Raw genomic sequence first — 14,163 nt, forward strand, 5'->3', positions numbered from 1 at the left:
TTGAAAAAGAAGTAGAGATGGCCAAACCCAATAACAATGGTGGAGGTGCAAGGAAGATGCTTGGTGACTTTACTGCACCAAATTCTAACTTTCATGGAAGAAGCATCTCAATCCATGCCATTGGAGCAAACAATTTTGAGCTAAAGCCTCAATTAGTTTCTCTGATGCAATAGAATTGCAAGTTTCAGGACTTCCATCAGAAGATCCTTTTCAATTCTTAACTGAATTCTTGCAGATCTGTGATACTGTTAAGACCAATGGAGTTGATTCCAAGGTCTATAAGCTTATGCTTTTCCCTTTTGCTGTAAGAGACAGAGCTAGAATATGGTTGGACTCTCAGCCTAGAGATAGCCTGAACTCTTGGGATAAGCTGGTCACGACTTTCTTAGCTAAGTTCTTTCCTCCTCAAATGCTGGGCAAGCTTAGAGTGGATATTCAAACCTTCAGACAGAAAGAAGATGAATTCCTCTATGAAGTTTGGGAGAGATACAAGCAACTGACCAAAAAGTGTCATTCTGACATGCTTTCAGAATGGACCATCCTGGATATATTCTATGATGGTCTATCTAAATTGTCTAAGATGTCATTGGACCATTCTGCAGGTGGATCTATTCACCTGAAGAAAATGCCTGCAGAAGCTCAGGAACTCATTAAAATGGTTGCAAATAACCAGTTCATGTACACCTCTGAAAGGAATCTTGTGAGTAATGGGACACCTCAGAGGAAGGAAGTTCTTGAAATTGATGCTCTGAATGCCATATTGGCTCAGAACAAAATATTGACTCAATAAGTCAATATGATTTCTCAGAGTCTGAATGGATTACAAAATACATCCAATAGTACTAAAGAAGCATCTTTTGAAGAAGAAGCTTATGATCCTGAGAACCCTGCAATGGCAGAGGTGAATTACATGGGTGAAGCCTATGGAAACACCTGTAATCCCTCATAGAGAAATCATCCAAATTTCTCATGGAAGGATCAAAAAAAGCCTCAACAAGGCTTTAATAATGGTGGAAGAAACAGGTTAAACAATAGCAAGCCTTTTCCATCATCCTCTTAGCAACAGACAGAGAATTCTGAGCAGAACCCTTCTAGCTTAGCAAACATAGTCTCTGATCTATCTAAGGCCACTCTAAGTTTCATGAATAAAACAAGGTCCTCCATTAGAAATTTGGAGGCACAAGTGGACCAGCTGAGTAAAAGAGTCACTGAAACTCCTCCTAGTACTCTCCTAAGCAATACAGAAGAGAATTAAAAAAGAGAGTGCAAGGTGATGAGCGGATAATTTGTATGCTTTTTGGCATTGTTTTTAGTATGTTTTTAGTAGTTTTAGTTGATTTCTTAGTATATTTTTTATTAGTTTTTAGTTAAAATTCACTTTTCTGGACTTTACTATGAGTTTGTGTGTTTTTCTGTGATTTCAGGTATTTTCTGGCTGAAATTGAGGGACCTGAGCAAAAATCTGATCCAGAGACTCAAAAGGACTGCAGATGCTGTTGGATTCTGACCTCCCTGCACTCAAAGTGGATTTTCTGGAGCTACAGAAGCCCAATTGGCGCGCTCTCAACGGCATTGGAAAGTAGACATCCTGGGCTTTCCAGCAATATATAATAGTCCATACTTTGCCCAAGATTTGATGGCCCAAACCGGCGTTCAAAGTCACCTCAAGAAATTCCAGCGTTAAACGCCGGAACTGGCACCTAATTGGGAGTTAAACGCCCAAACTGGCAGTAAAGCTGGCGTTTAACTCCAAGGAGAGTCTCTACACGAAATTTCTTCATTGCTCAGCCCAAACACACACCAAGTGGGCCCGGAAGTGGATTTTTATGTCATTTACTCATCTATGTACTAGTTTTCTATAAGTAGGACCTTTTACTATTGTATTTCATCTTTGGATTATTTTTAGATCCTTTGATCATCTTTGGACATCGAGTTCTTAGATCATTTGGGGGCTGGCCTCACGGCCATGCCTAGACCTTGTTCTTATGTATTTTCAACGGTGGAGTTTCTACACACCATAGATTAAGGTGTGGAGCTCTGCTGTACCTCGAGTATTAATGCAATTACTATTTGTTCTTCCATTCAATTCCGGTTGTTCTTTATCCAAGATATCACTTGTTCTTCAACTTGATGAAGGTGATGATTGACGCCCATCACCATTCTCACCCATGAACAAGGTGACTGACAACCATTCTTGTTCTACAAGCATTCGAGGCTTGGTGAATATCTCTTGGATTTCTGATTGCATGATGCATGGTTGATCGCCTGACAACCGAGTGCTCGCCTGACAAACGAGCCAGCCATTCCGTGAGATCAGAGTCTTCGTGGTATAGGCAAGAACTGATGGCGGCATTCAAGAGAATCCGGAAGGTCTAACCTTGTCTGTGGTATTCTGAGTAGGATTCAATGATTGAATGACTGTGACGTGCTTCAAACCTGTAACCTACTGGGCGTTAGTGACAGACGCAAAAGAGTGATTCTATTCCGGTAGGGGAGGGAACCAAACCGGTGATTGGCAGCACTGTGACAGAGTGCGTGCATTAGCTTTCACTGCGCGGATGGGAGGTAGCTGCTGACAACAGTGAAACCCTACACGAGCTTGCCATGGAAAGGAGTAAGAAAGGATTGGATGAAGGCAGTAGGAAAGCAGAGAGACGGAAGGGAAGGCATCTTCATACGCTTGTCTGAAGCTCTTACACCAATGATATACATAAGTATCACTATCTTTATCTTCTATGTTATTTTCGTTCATCATCATATACATTTGAGTCTGCCTGACTAAGATTTACAAGATGACCATAGCTTGCTTCAATGCTAACAATCTCCGTGGGATCGACCCTTACTCACGTAAGGTATTACTTGGACGACCCAGTGCACTTGCTGGTTAGTTGTGCGAAGTTGTGTAATGCCATGGAATTGAACCACCAAGTTTTTGGAGTTCATGACCAGGGATTATGAGAGTTGTGAAAAGTATTGTTCACAATTTCGCGCACCAAGTTTTTGGCGCCGTTGCCGGGGATTGTTCAAGTTTTGAGCAAGCTTTTGGTAACAATGCCTGGGATTGTTCTAGTTTGGACAACTGACGGTTCATCTTGTTGCTTAGATTAGGTATTTATTTTTTTCGAAATTCTTGAAGATGAATTCTAGAGTTTCATGATGATTTGTTGAAATCTGGCTGGCTGAGAAGCCATGTCTAATCTGATTGGACCGAGGTTTCAACTTATCACCACAAGAGCTTGTTGATTCTCATCAATTTTGCCCTTGGAGCAGTGATCTGCTAAGATTTGGCTGACCTTTGGTCATGTCTAGTGTTTTGGACCGAAGCTTTCCTTGAAAGCTTGGCTGGCTGTGAAGTCATGTCTAATTCCTGGACCGGAGTCTTAGACTAGCATTGCACTGATTCCTGGAATTCTCATCAAGGATTTTGATACCTTTTCCCACTTAATTTTCGAAAAACACAAAAAAATTTACAAAATCATAAAAACCAAAAATATTTGATGTTTCCTGCTTAAGTCTAGTGTCTCATCTTAAGTTTGGTGTCAATTGCATGCATTCATTCATGTGTCTTAAGGTTCCTCAAGTAATTCTTGATGATTTTTGTGTTCTAATCTTTGAATTCTATTGACTTGAAGCATTTTGTGTGTCTCATATGCATTCTCATATAGTTAGTGTCAGTAGTATACAAACTGCTAAGTTTGGTGTCTTGCATGCATTGTTAATTGATTCCTTTTGCATTTTGATTATTAAAAATCCAAAAATATTTTTTTAATTTGTGTCTTTTCAAGTCAATGATACAAAGAATTGAAGATTCAGAACATACTGCAGAGGAATTATACAGAAAAAGCTGAGCATTCAAAAATGCCCAGTGAAGAAGGCAGACTGGCGTTTAAACGCCAGCCAGGGTACCTGGTTGGGCGTTTAACGCCCAAAAAGGTAGCATTTTGGGCGTTAAACGCCAGAATGTATACCATTCTGGGCGTTTAACGCCAGGATGGTGCTAGGGGGAAGATTCTGTTTTCAAAATCAATTTTTTTTTCAAGTTTTCAAAGTTTTTCAAAATCAAATCTTTTTCAAATCATATCTTTTCAATCAAATGTTTTCAAAATTAATTTCTTTCCTTTTTCAAAGATACTTACTAACAATTAATGATTTGATTGAACATCTCAAATTTGTTGCCTTTTCTGTTGAGAAAGGTTTAATGTTTTGAATCATATCTTTTCTTGTTAGGCAAGTCATTTATTTTAAAATCAAATCTTTTTTAAAATTGTTTTCAAATCATATCTTTTAAAATTGTTTTCACATCATATCTTCTCAATCACATCTTTTTAAAACCATAACTTTTCAATTAAATCTTTTTAACCACATCTTTTTCAAAATAGTTTTCAATCAAATCTTTTTAATTTCTAATTTTAAAATCTTTTTCAAAAATCACTTGATTTCTTTTTCACTTTTAATTTTCGAAAATTATCAATCAAATTTTCAAAATGTTTTCAAAATCTTTTAAATGAATTTTTGAAAATTCTCTTCCCTCCTTCCCACATCCTTCTATTTATGGAGTACCACTCCTTCTAAATGCACAATTCGAACCTTATCTAATTAAAGTTCGAATTCATCTTCTCCTTCTTCTTTCTATTTCTCTTTTCCTCTGACATTTCAAGGAATCTCTATACTGTGACATAGAGGACTCCACATTTTCTTGTTCTCTTCTCTTTCATATGAGCAGGAGCAGAGACAAAGGCATTCTTGTTGAAGCTGACCCTAAACCCGAGAGAACCTTGAAGAGAAAGCTAAGAGAAGCCAAGGCACAACTCTCTTTAGAGGACCTGACCGAATTCTTCAAGGAAGAAGAACACATGGCAGCCGAAAACAACAACAATGCCAACAATGCAAGGAAGGTGCTGGGTGACTTCACTGCACCTACTCCTGATTTTTATGGGAGAAGCATCTCTATCCCTGCCATTGGAGCAAACAACTTTGAGCTTAAGCCTCAATTAGTTTCTCTAATGCAACAGAATTGCAAGTTCCATGGACTTCCAATGGAAGATCCTCATCAGTTCTTAACTGAATTCTTGCAAATCTGTGACACAGTCAAGACTAATGGGGTTAACCCTGAGGTCTATAGACTGATGCTATTCCCTTTTGCTGTAAGAGACAGAGCTAGAATATGGTTGGATTCTCAACCTAAAGAAAGCCTGGACTCTTGGGAAAAGCTAGTCAATGCCTTCTTGGCAAAGTTCTTTCCACCACAAAGATGGAGTAAGCTTAGAGTGGAAGTCCAAACCTTCAGACAGAAGGATGGAGAATCCCTCTATGAAGCTTGGGAAAGATACAAACAATTAATCAGAAGATGTCCTTCAGACATGCTTTCTGAATAGAGCATCATAGGTATTTTCTATGATGGTCTCTCTGAACTATCCAAGATGTCTTTGGATAGCTCTGCTGGAGGATCTCTTCATCTGAAGAAGACGCCTGCAGAAGCTCAAGAATTGATTGAAATGGTTGCAAATAACCAGTTCATGTACACTTCTGAAAGAAATCCTGTGAACAATGGGACTAGTCAGAAGAAAGGAGTTCTTGAGATTGACACTCTGAATGCCATATTGGCTCAGAACAAGATATTGACTCAACAAGTCAATTTGATTTCTCAAAGTCTGTCTGGAATGCAAAATGCACCAAGCAGTACTAAGGAAGCTTCATCTGAGGAAGAAGCCTATGATCCTGAGAACCCTTCAATGGAAGAGGTGAATTACCTAGGAGAACCCTATGGAAACACCTACAATTCTTCATGGAGAAATCACCCCAATTTCTCATGGAAGAATCAAGAGAGACCTCAACAAGGTTTCAATAACAATAATGGTGGAAGAAACAGGTTTAGCAATGGCAAGCCTTTTCCATCATCTTCTCAGCAACAGACAGAGAGTTCTAAGCAGAATACTTCTGACTTAGCAACAATGGTCTCTGATCTAATAAAGACCACTCAAAGTTTCATGAATGAAACAAGGTCCTCCATCAGAAATTTGGAAGGACAAGTGGGTCAGCTGAGCAAGAAAGTTACTGAACTCCCTCCTAGCACTCTCCCAAGTAATACAGAAGAAAATCCAAAAGGAGAGTGCAAAGCCATAGACATGGCCGAATATGGAGAGGAAAGAGAGGAGGAAGACGCCACTGAGGAAGACCTCAGTGGGCGTGCACCAATCTCCTCTGAGTTCCTCAATGAGGAACAATGGGAATCTGAGGCTCAAAATGAGACCATAGAGATTCCATTGGACTTACTACTGCCATTCATGAGCTCTGATGAGTATTCTTCCTCTGAAGAGGATGAGTATGTCACTGAAGAGCAAGTTGCTAAATACCTTGGAGCAATAATGAAACTGAATGACAAGTTATTTGGAAATGAGACTTGGAAGGAAGAACCACCTTTGCTCACCAAAGAACTGGATGACTTGTCTAGGCAGAAACTGCCTCAAAAGAGGCAGGATCCTGGGAAGTTTTCTATACCTTGTACCATAGGCACCATGACCTTCAAGAAGGCCTTGTGTGACTTAGGGTCAAGTGTAAACCTCATGCCCCTCTCTGTAATGGAGAAATTAGGGATCCTTGAGGTGCAAGCTGCAAGAATCTCATTAGAGATGGCAGACAATTCAAGAAAACAAGCTCATGGACTTGTAGAGAATGTTTTGGTGAAGATTGAGAACCATTACATCCCTACTGACTTCATAGTCCTAGAGACTGGGAAGTGCATGGATGAATCCATCATCCTTGGCAGACCCTTCCTAGCCACAGCAAAGGCTGTGATTGATGTTTATAGAGGAGAGTTGATCATTCAAGTGAATGAAGAATCCTTGGTGTTTAAGGCCCAAGGACATCCCTCTATCATCATGGAGAGGAAGCATGAAGAGCTTCTCTCAAAACAGAGCCAAGCAGAGCCCCCACAGTCAAACTCTAAGTTTGGTGTTGGGAGGCCACAACCAAACTCTAAGTTTGGTGTTGAACCCCCACATTCAAACTCTAAGTTTGGTGTTGGGAGGTTCCAACACGGTTCTGAGCATTTCTGAGGCTCCATGAGAGTCCTCTGTCAAGCTAATGACATTAAAGAAGCGCTTGTTGGGAGGCAACCCAATGTTTTATGGTTAACTCTTTTCTTTTGTTATTTTATCTTTTTTGTAGGTTGATGATCATAAGAAGTCACAAAAACAATGAAAAAAGCAAAAAACAGAATGAAAAACAGGAAGAAAAATAGCACACCCTGGAGAAGAAGAAGCTGGCGTTCAAACGCCAGTAATGCTAGCTGTTGGGCGTTTAACGCCCAGTCTGGCACCATTCTGGGCGTTTAACGCCAGAAAGGGGCACCAGACTGGCGTTAAACGCCAGTAAAGGGCAACAACCTGGCGTTAAATGCCAGGAATGGGCACCAGCCCGGCGTTTAACGCCAGAAATAGCTCAAAACGTGATTTTGAGCAACATTTGGTGCAGGGATGACTTTTCCTTGACACCACAGGATCTGTGGACCCCACAGGACCCCACCATCACTCTCTCTCTTCTTCCCCCATTCACCAATCACCTCAATACCTCTTCCCCAAAAACCCTTCACCTATCAAATCCCATCTTTCTCTTCACCACTCACATCCATCCTTCATAAATCCCCACCAACCTCACCCTTCAAATTCAAACCACTTTCCCTCCCAACCCACCCTCCATGGCCGAACCATTACCCCCCCTCTCTCCTATAAATACCCTTCTTCAACCCTTCATTTTCACACAACCTAAACACCCTTTCTTACCCTTCTTGGCCGAACACACCACCTTCCCCCTCTTCCTCATTTCTTCTTCTTCTACTCTCTTCTTTCTTCTTTTGCTCGAGGACGAGCAAACATTTTAAGTTTGGTGTGGTAAAAGCGTTGCTTTTTCATAACCATTTATGGCATCCAAGGCCGGAGAAACCTCTAAAAAGAGGAAAGGGAAGGCAAAAGCTTCCACCTCCGAGTCATGGGAGATGGATAGATTCCTCTCAAGGGTGCATCAAGACCACTTCTATGAAGTTGTGGCCTTGAAGAAGGTGATCCCCGAGGTCCCCTTTTCACTCAAAAAGGGTGAATATCTGGAGATCCGCCATGAGATCCGAAGAAGAGGTTGGGAAGTACTTACCAACCCCATTCAACAAGTCGGAATCTTGATGGTTCAAGAGTTCTATGCCAATGCATGGATCACCAAGAACCATGACCAAAGTGTGAACCCGAATCCAAAGAATTATCTCACTATGGTTCGGGGGAAATACTTGGATTTTAGTCCGGAGAGTGTGAGGGTGGCGTTCAACTTGCCTATGATGCAAGGAGATGAGCATCCTTACACTAGAAGGGTCAACTTTGATCAAAGGTTGGACCAAGTCCTCACAACCATATGTGAAGAGGGCGCACAATGGAAGCAAGATTCAAGAGGCAAGCCGGTTCAATTAAGAAGGCATGACCTCAAACCCGTGGCTAGAGGATGGTTAGAGTTCATACAACGCTCAATCATCCCCACTAGCAACCGGTCCGAAGTTACCATAGACCGGGCCATCATGATCCATAGCATCATGATTGGAGAAGAAATAGAAGTTCATGAGGTTATAGCCCAAGAACTCTACAAGGTGGCGGACAAGACCTCCACTTTGGCAAGGTTAGCCTTTCCTCACCTCATTTGTCACCTCTGTTATTCAGTTGGAGTTGACATAGAGGGAGACATCACCATTGATGAGGATAAGCCCATTATCAAGAAAAGGATGGAGCACACAAGAGACCCCTCTCATCATGAGATCCCTGAGATGCCTCAAGGGATGCACTTTCCTCCACAAAACTATTGGGAGCAAGTAAACACCTCCCTAGGAGAATTGAGTTCCAACATGGGACAACTAAGGGTGGAGCATCAAGAACACTCCATTCTCCTCCATGAAATTAGAGAAGACCAAAAAATCATGAAGGAGGAGCAACAAAGACAAGGAAGAGACATTGAGGAGCTCAAGCACTCCATAGGATCTTCAAGAGCAAGAAAGAGCCGCCATCACTAAGGTGGACCCGTTCCTTGATTTCCTTGTTCTCTATTCTTCTGTTTTTCGATTTTTTATGCTTTATGTTATCCATGTTTGTGTCTTGTGATCATTAGTGTCTTAGTGTCTATGCCTTAAAGTTATGAATGTCCTATGAATCCATCACCTTTCTTGAATAAAAACGTGCTTAATTGAAAAGGAAAGAATTGCATGAATTCTGAATTTTATAATAGTTTAATTATTTTGATGTGGTGGCAACACTTTTGTTCTCTGAATGTATGCTTGAACAGTGCATATGTCTTTTGAATTTGTGTTCATGAATATTGGCTCTTGAAAGAATGATGAAAAAGGAGACATGTTACTGAGGATCTGAAAAATCATTAAAAATGATTCTTGAAGCAAAAAAAAAAAAAAATTTCGAAAAAAAAAAGAGAGAAAAAGAAAAAAAAAAAGAGAAAAAAAGAAAGAAATAAAGTTGTGATCCAAGGCAAATAAGAGTGTGCTTAAGAACCCTGGACACCTCTAATTGGGGACTTTAGCAAAGCTGAGTCACAATCTGAAAAGGTTCACCCAATTATGTGTCTGTGGCATGTATGTATCCGGTGGTAATACTGGAAGACAGAGTGCTTTGGGCCACAGCCAAGACTCAATAAATAGCTATGTTCAAGAATCATCATACTTTACTAGGAGAATCATTAACACTATCTGGATTCTAAGTTCCTAAGGAAGCCAATCATTCTGAATTACAAGGGATAGAGTGAGATGCCAAAACTATTCAGAGACAAAAAGTTAAAAGCCCCGCTCATCTAATTAATACTGATCTTCATAGATGTTTTTGGAGTTCATTGCATATTCTCTTCTTTTTATCTTATTTGATCTTTAGTTGCTTGGGGACAAGCAACAATTTAAGTTTGGTGTTGTGATGAGCGGATAATTTGTATGCTTTTTGGCATTGTTTTTAGTATGTTTTTAGTAGTTTTAGTTGAGTTCTTAGTATATTTTTTATTAGTTTTTAGTTAAAATTCACTTTTCTGGACTTTACTATGAGTTTGTGTGTTTTTCTGTGATTTCAGGTATTTTCTGGCTGAAATTGAGGGACCTGAGCAAAAATCTGATCCAGAGACTCAAAAGGACTGCAGATGCTGTTGGATTCTGACCTCCCTGCACTCGAAGTGGATTTTCTGGAGCTACAGAAGCCCAATTGGCGCGCTCTCAACGGCATTGGAAAGTAGACATCCTGGGCTTTCCAGCAATATATAATAGTCCATACTTTGCCCAAGATTTGATGGCCCAAACCGGCGTTCAAAGTCACCTCAAGAAATTCCAGCGTTAAACGCCGGAACTGGCACCTAATTGGGAGTTAAACGCCCAAACTGGCAGTAAAGCTGGCGTTTAACTCCAAGGAGAGTCTCTACACGAAATTTCTTCATTGCTCAGCCCAAACACACACCAAGTGGGCCCGGAAGTGGATTTTTATGTCATTTACTCATCTATGTACTAGTTTTCTATAAGTAGGACCTTTTACTATTGTATTTTCATCTTTGGATTATTTTTAGATCCTTTGATCATCTTTGGACATCGAGTTCTTAGATCATTTGGGGGCTGGCCTCACGGCCATGCCTAGACCTTGTTCTTATGTATTTTCAACGGTGGAGTTTCTACACACCATAGATTAAGGTGTGGAGCTCTGCTGTACCTCGAGTATTAATGCAATTACTATTTGTTCTTCCATTCAATTCCGGTTGTTCTTTATCCAAGATATCACTTGTTCTTCAACTTGATGAAGGTGATGATTGACGCCCATCACCATTCTCACCCATGAACAAGGTGACTGACAACCATTCTTGTTCTACAAGCATTCGAGGCTTGGTGAATATCTCTTGGATTTCTGATTGCATGATGCATGGTTGATCGCCTGACAACCGAGTGCTCGCCTGACAAACGAGCCAGCCATTCCGTGAGATCAGAGTCTTCGTGGTATAGGCAAGAACTGATGGCGGCATTCAAGAGAATCCGGAAGGTCTAACCTTGTCTGTGGTATTCTGAGTAGGATTCAATGATTGAATGACTGTGACGTGCTTCAAGCCTGTAACCTACTGGGCGTTAGTGACAGACGCAAAAGAGTGATTCTATTCCGGTAGGGGAGGGAACCAAACCGGTGATTGGCAGCACTGTGACAGAGTGCGTGCATTAGCTTTCACTGCGCGGATGGGAGGTAGCTACTGACAACAGTGAAACCCTACACGAGCTTGCCATGGAAAGGAGTAAGAAAGGATTGGATGAAGGCAGTAGGAAAGCAGAGAGACGGAAGGGAAGGCATCTTCATACGCTTGTCTGAAGCTCTTACACCAATGATATACATAAGTATCACTATCTTTATCTTCTATGTTATTTTCGTTCATCATCATATACATTTGAGTCTGCCTGACTAAGATTTACAAGATGACCATAGCTTGCTTCAATGCTAACAATCTCCGTGGGATCGACCCTTACTCACGTAAGGTATTACTTGGACGACCCAGTGCACTTGCTGGTTAGTTGTGCGAAGTTGTGTAATGCCATGGAATTGAACCACCAAGTTTTTGGAGTTCATGACCAGGGATTATGAGAGTTGTGAAAAGTATTGTTCACAATTTCGCGCACCACAAGGCCATAACCTTACTTGGTGTGGCCGAACCTAGAGAAGAGGAGGAGGACGTGAATCCCAGTGAGGAAGACCTCATGGGACGTCCTCCGAACAAAAAGGAGTTCCTATTTGAGGAACCTAAGGAATCTGAGACTCATCTAGAGACCATAGAGATTCCATTGCACCTACTTCTGCCATTCATGAGCTCTGATGACTATTCCTCCTCTGAAGAGGATGAAGATATTACTAAAGAGCAAGTTGCTAAGTACCTTGGATCAATCATGAAGCTGAATGCAAAGTTATTTGGTAATGAGACTTGGGTGGATGAACCCCCTTGCTCACCAATGAACTTAATGACTTGGTTAGGCAGACATTTCCTCAAAAGAAACAGGATCCTGGTAAATTCTTAATTCCCTGTACCATAGGCACCATGACCTTTGAGAAGGCTCTGTGTAACCTGGGGTCAGGCATAAACTTAATGCCACTCTCTGTAATGGAGAAACTGGGAATCTTTGAGGTACAGGCTGTAAAATTCTTATTAGAGATGGCAGACAAATCCATGAAAAAGGCTTATGGGCAGGTAGAGGACGTGCTAGTAAAGATCAAATGCCCTTACATCCCTGCTGATTTCATAATCCTAGACACTGGAAAGGATGAGGATGAATCCATTATCCTTGGAAGACCCTTCCTAGCCACAGCAAAAGCTGTGATTGATATGGACAGAGGAGAGTTAATCCTTCAATTGAATAAGGACTACCTTGTGTTTAAAACTCAAGGATCTCCCTCTGTAACCATGGAGAGGAAGCAAGAAAAGCTTCTCTCAATGCAGAGTCAAACAAAGCCCCCACAGTCAAACTCTAAGTTTGGTGTTGGGAGGCCACAACCAAACTCTAAGTTTGGTGTTGAATTCCCACATTCAAACTCTAAGTTTGGTGTTGGGAGGCCCCAACAATGCTTTGAACATCTGTGAAGCTCCATTAGAGCTCACTGTCAAGATATTGACATTAAAGAAGCGCTTATTGGGAGGCAACCCAGTTTTATTTTTCTATGTTATTTTCTTTTCTTAGGTTGATGATCATGTGGAGTTACAAAAATAACTGCAAAAATTAAAGAAAAATAAAAAATAGCATTAAAAAAAGCACACCCTTGAGGAGAAACTTACTGGCATTTAAACGCCAGTAAAGGTAGTAGAATGGGCGTTTAACGCCTAGTCTGGCACCATTCTGGGCGTTAAACGCCTGACGTGGGCGAAAATTGGTAGATTAAGAATTATTTAGAAAAATGGCATTGCGAGTACAGTTCTTGACCGGCGAAAATCCACTTATCAATTTAGAAAAGAGTGTCACAAATTTTAGAAATAAAATATTGGGAGTATGAGTCCCAGGTCGTCTCCCAACGAGTTTCAGAAAAATGTGCTATTTTATCAATCAGAGGTTTTCCAAATGGGTTTTTTGAGTTTGATAAACAGAAAATTAAATTAGAGAATTTATATGATTTAAATAAAATCTCGACCGGAAGAAGATTAATTGGAAGTTCTATTTAGAGAATTTATATGATTTAAATAAGATTAATTGGAAGATTAATTGTGTCAAGATCAATTAATAATTAGTCATTATTTTTATTTAGTTAACCCTCAACGAATGAAGGAAAGTCAAATTAAAAGTCAACTTCTATTCATAATTCCTAATCCTCTCCCTTGGGAAGGATTAGAGTTAGTGACTAACAAGCCAACCAACAATGAACCAATTATAATTGAACTCTAGAGTATTCCAACTCAAGGTTCTCCTTTTAATCAACTCCCAATCAAGTTGGGAAACTACTCCATCATCATAAATGTAGACTTCACAAAATCAGTGGGGAAAATAAAAAGAGACATAATAAACAATAATGAAAGAGATTAATTAAAAGTAAAAATAGTTTTGTATTAATAAACTCTGAAAATAATCCAATATCAACTATGGACAAATTAAGAATATGGAAGAATAAATGAAAAGTAAATAACAAACTATAATGACCAGTTCCGGAGGTAGACTCTTCTCAAAAGCCAAAGCCAAAAAATCTTCAAATCCTAAATTATGGATGTCACAAGAGAAACCTAGGGGAGGAGTAAAATCAGATCTAAAAACTAGAATTATGCGGAATGAATTCTTCTCCTTGTCTCTGCATGTTCCTTGGCTCTAATCTATGTTTTTGGGCCAAAAACTGGGTTGAAACGCGGCCCAGAATCTATGCCAGCGACTTCTGTAATTCTGCAGATCGCGCACGTCACACGACCGCGTCATCCACGCGTTCGCGTCACTCAGCGTTTCCCGTGCCATGCGTGCACGTCGTCCACGCATTTGCGTCACTTGTGCAGCTTCCAATCCACGCGGTCGCGTCAGGCATGCGAGTGCGTCACTGTGATTTCCCCTATTTCGCGCGGCCGCGTGAGCCATGCGCCCGCGTCACTTCTCGCTGGTCATCTTCTTAATTCCTTGTGTTCCTTCCATCTTTGCAAGCTTCCTCTCCATTCCTT

The 14,163-nt window shown here is 40.7% G+C and overlaps 2 non-coding genes across 2 annotated transcripts; both read right to left on the reverse strand.

Annotated features, from left to right (window-relative positions):
• Nucleotides 1-418: 418 nt before the first annotated feature.
• LOC130972073 (small nucleolar RNA R71) lies at nucleotides 419-522 on the reverse strand. The gene has a single exon (XR_009083273.1). It is a non-coding gene; the product is annotated as a small nucleolar RNA R71 (small nucleolar RNA).
• A 4,736-nt stretch (nucleotides 523-5,258) lies between these two features.
• LOC130971867 (small nucleolar RNA R71) lies at nucleotides 5,259-5,366 on the reverse strand. Its single transcript, XR_009083072.1, has one exon. It is a non-coding gene; the product is annotated as a small nucleolar RNA R71 (small nucleolar RNA).
• Nucleotides 5,367-14,163: the final 8,797 nt, after the last annotated feature.

Source organism: Arachis stenosperma, chromosome 3 (genome assembly GCF_014773155.1).
Source record: "Arachis stenosperma cultivar V10309 chromosome 3, arast.V10309.gnm1.PFL2, whole genome shotgun sequence".
Classification (NCBI taxonomy): domain Eukaryota; kingdom Viridiplantae; phylum Streptophyta; class Magnoliopsida; order Fabales; family Fabaceae; genus Arachis; species Arachis stenosperma.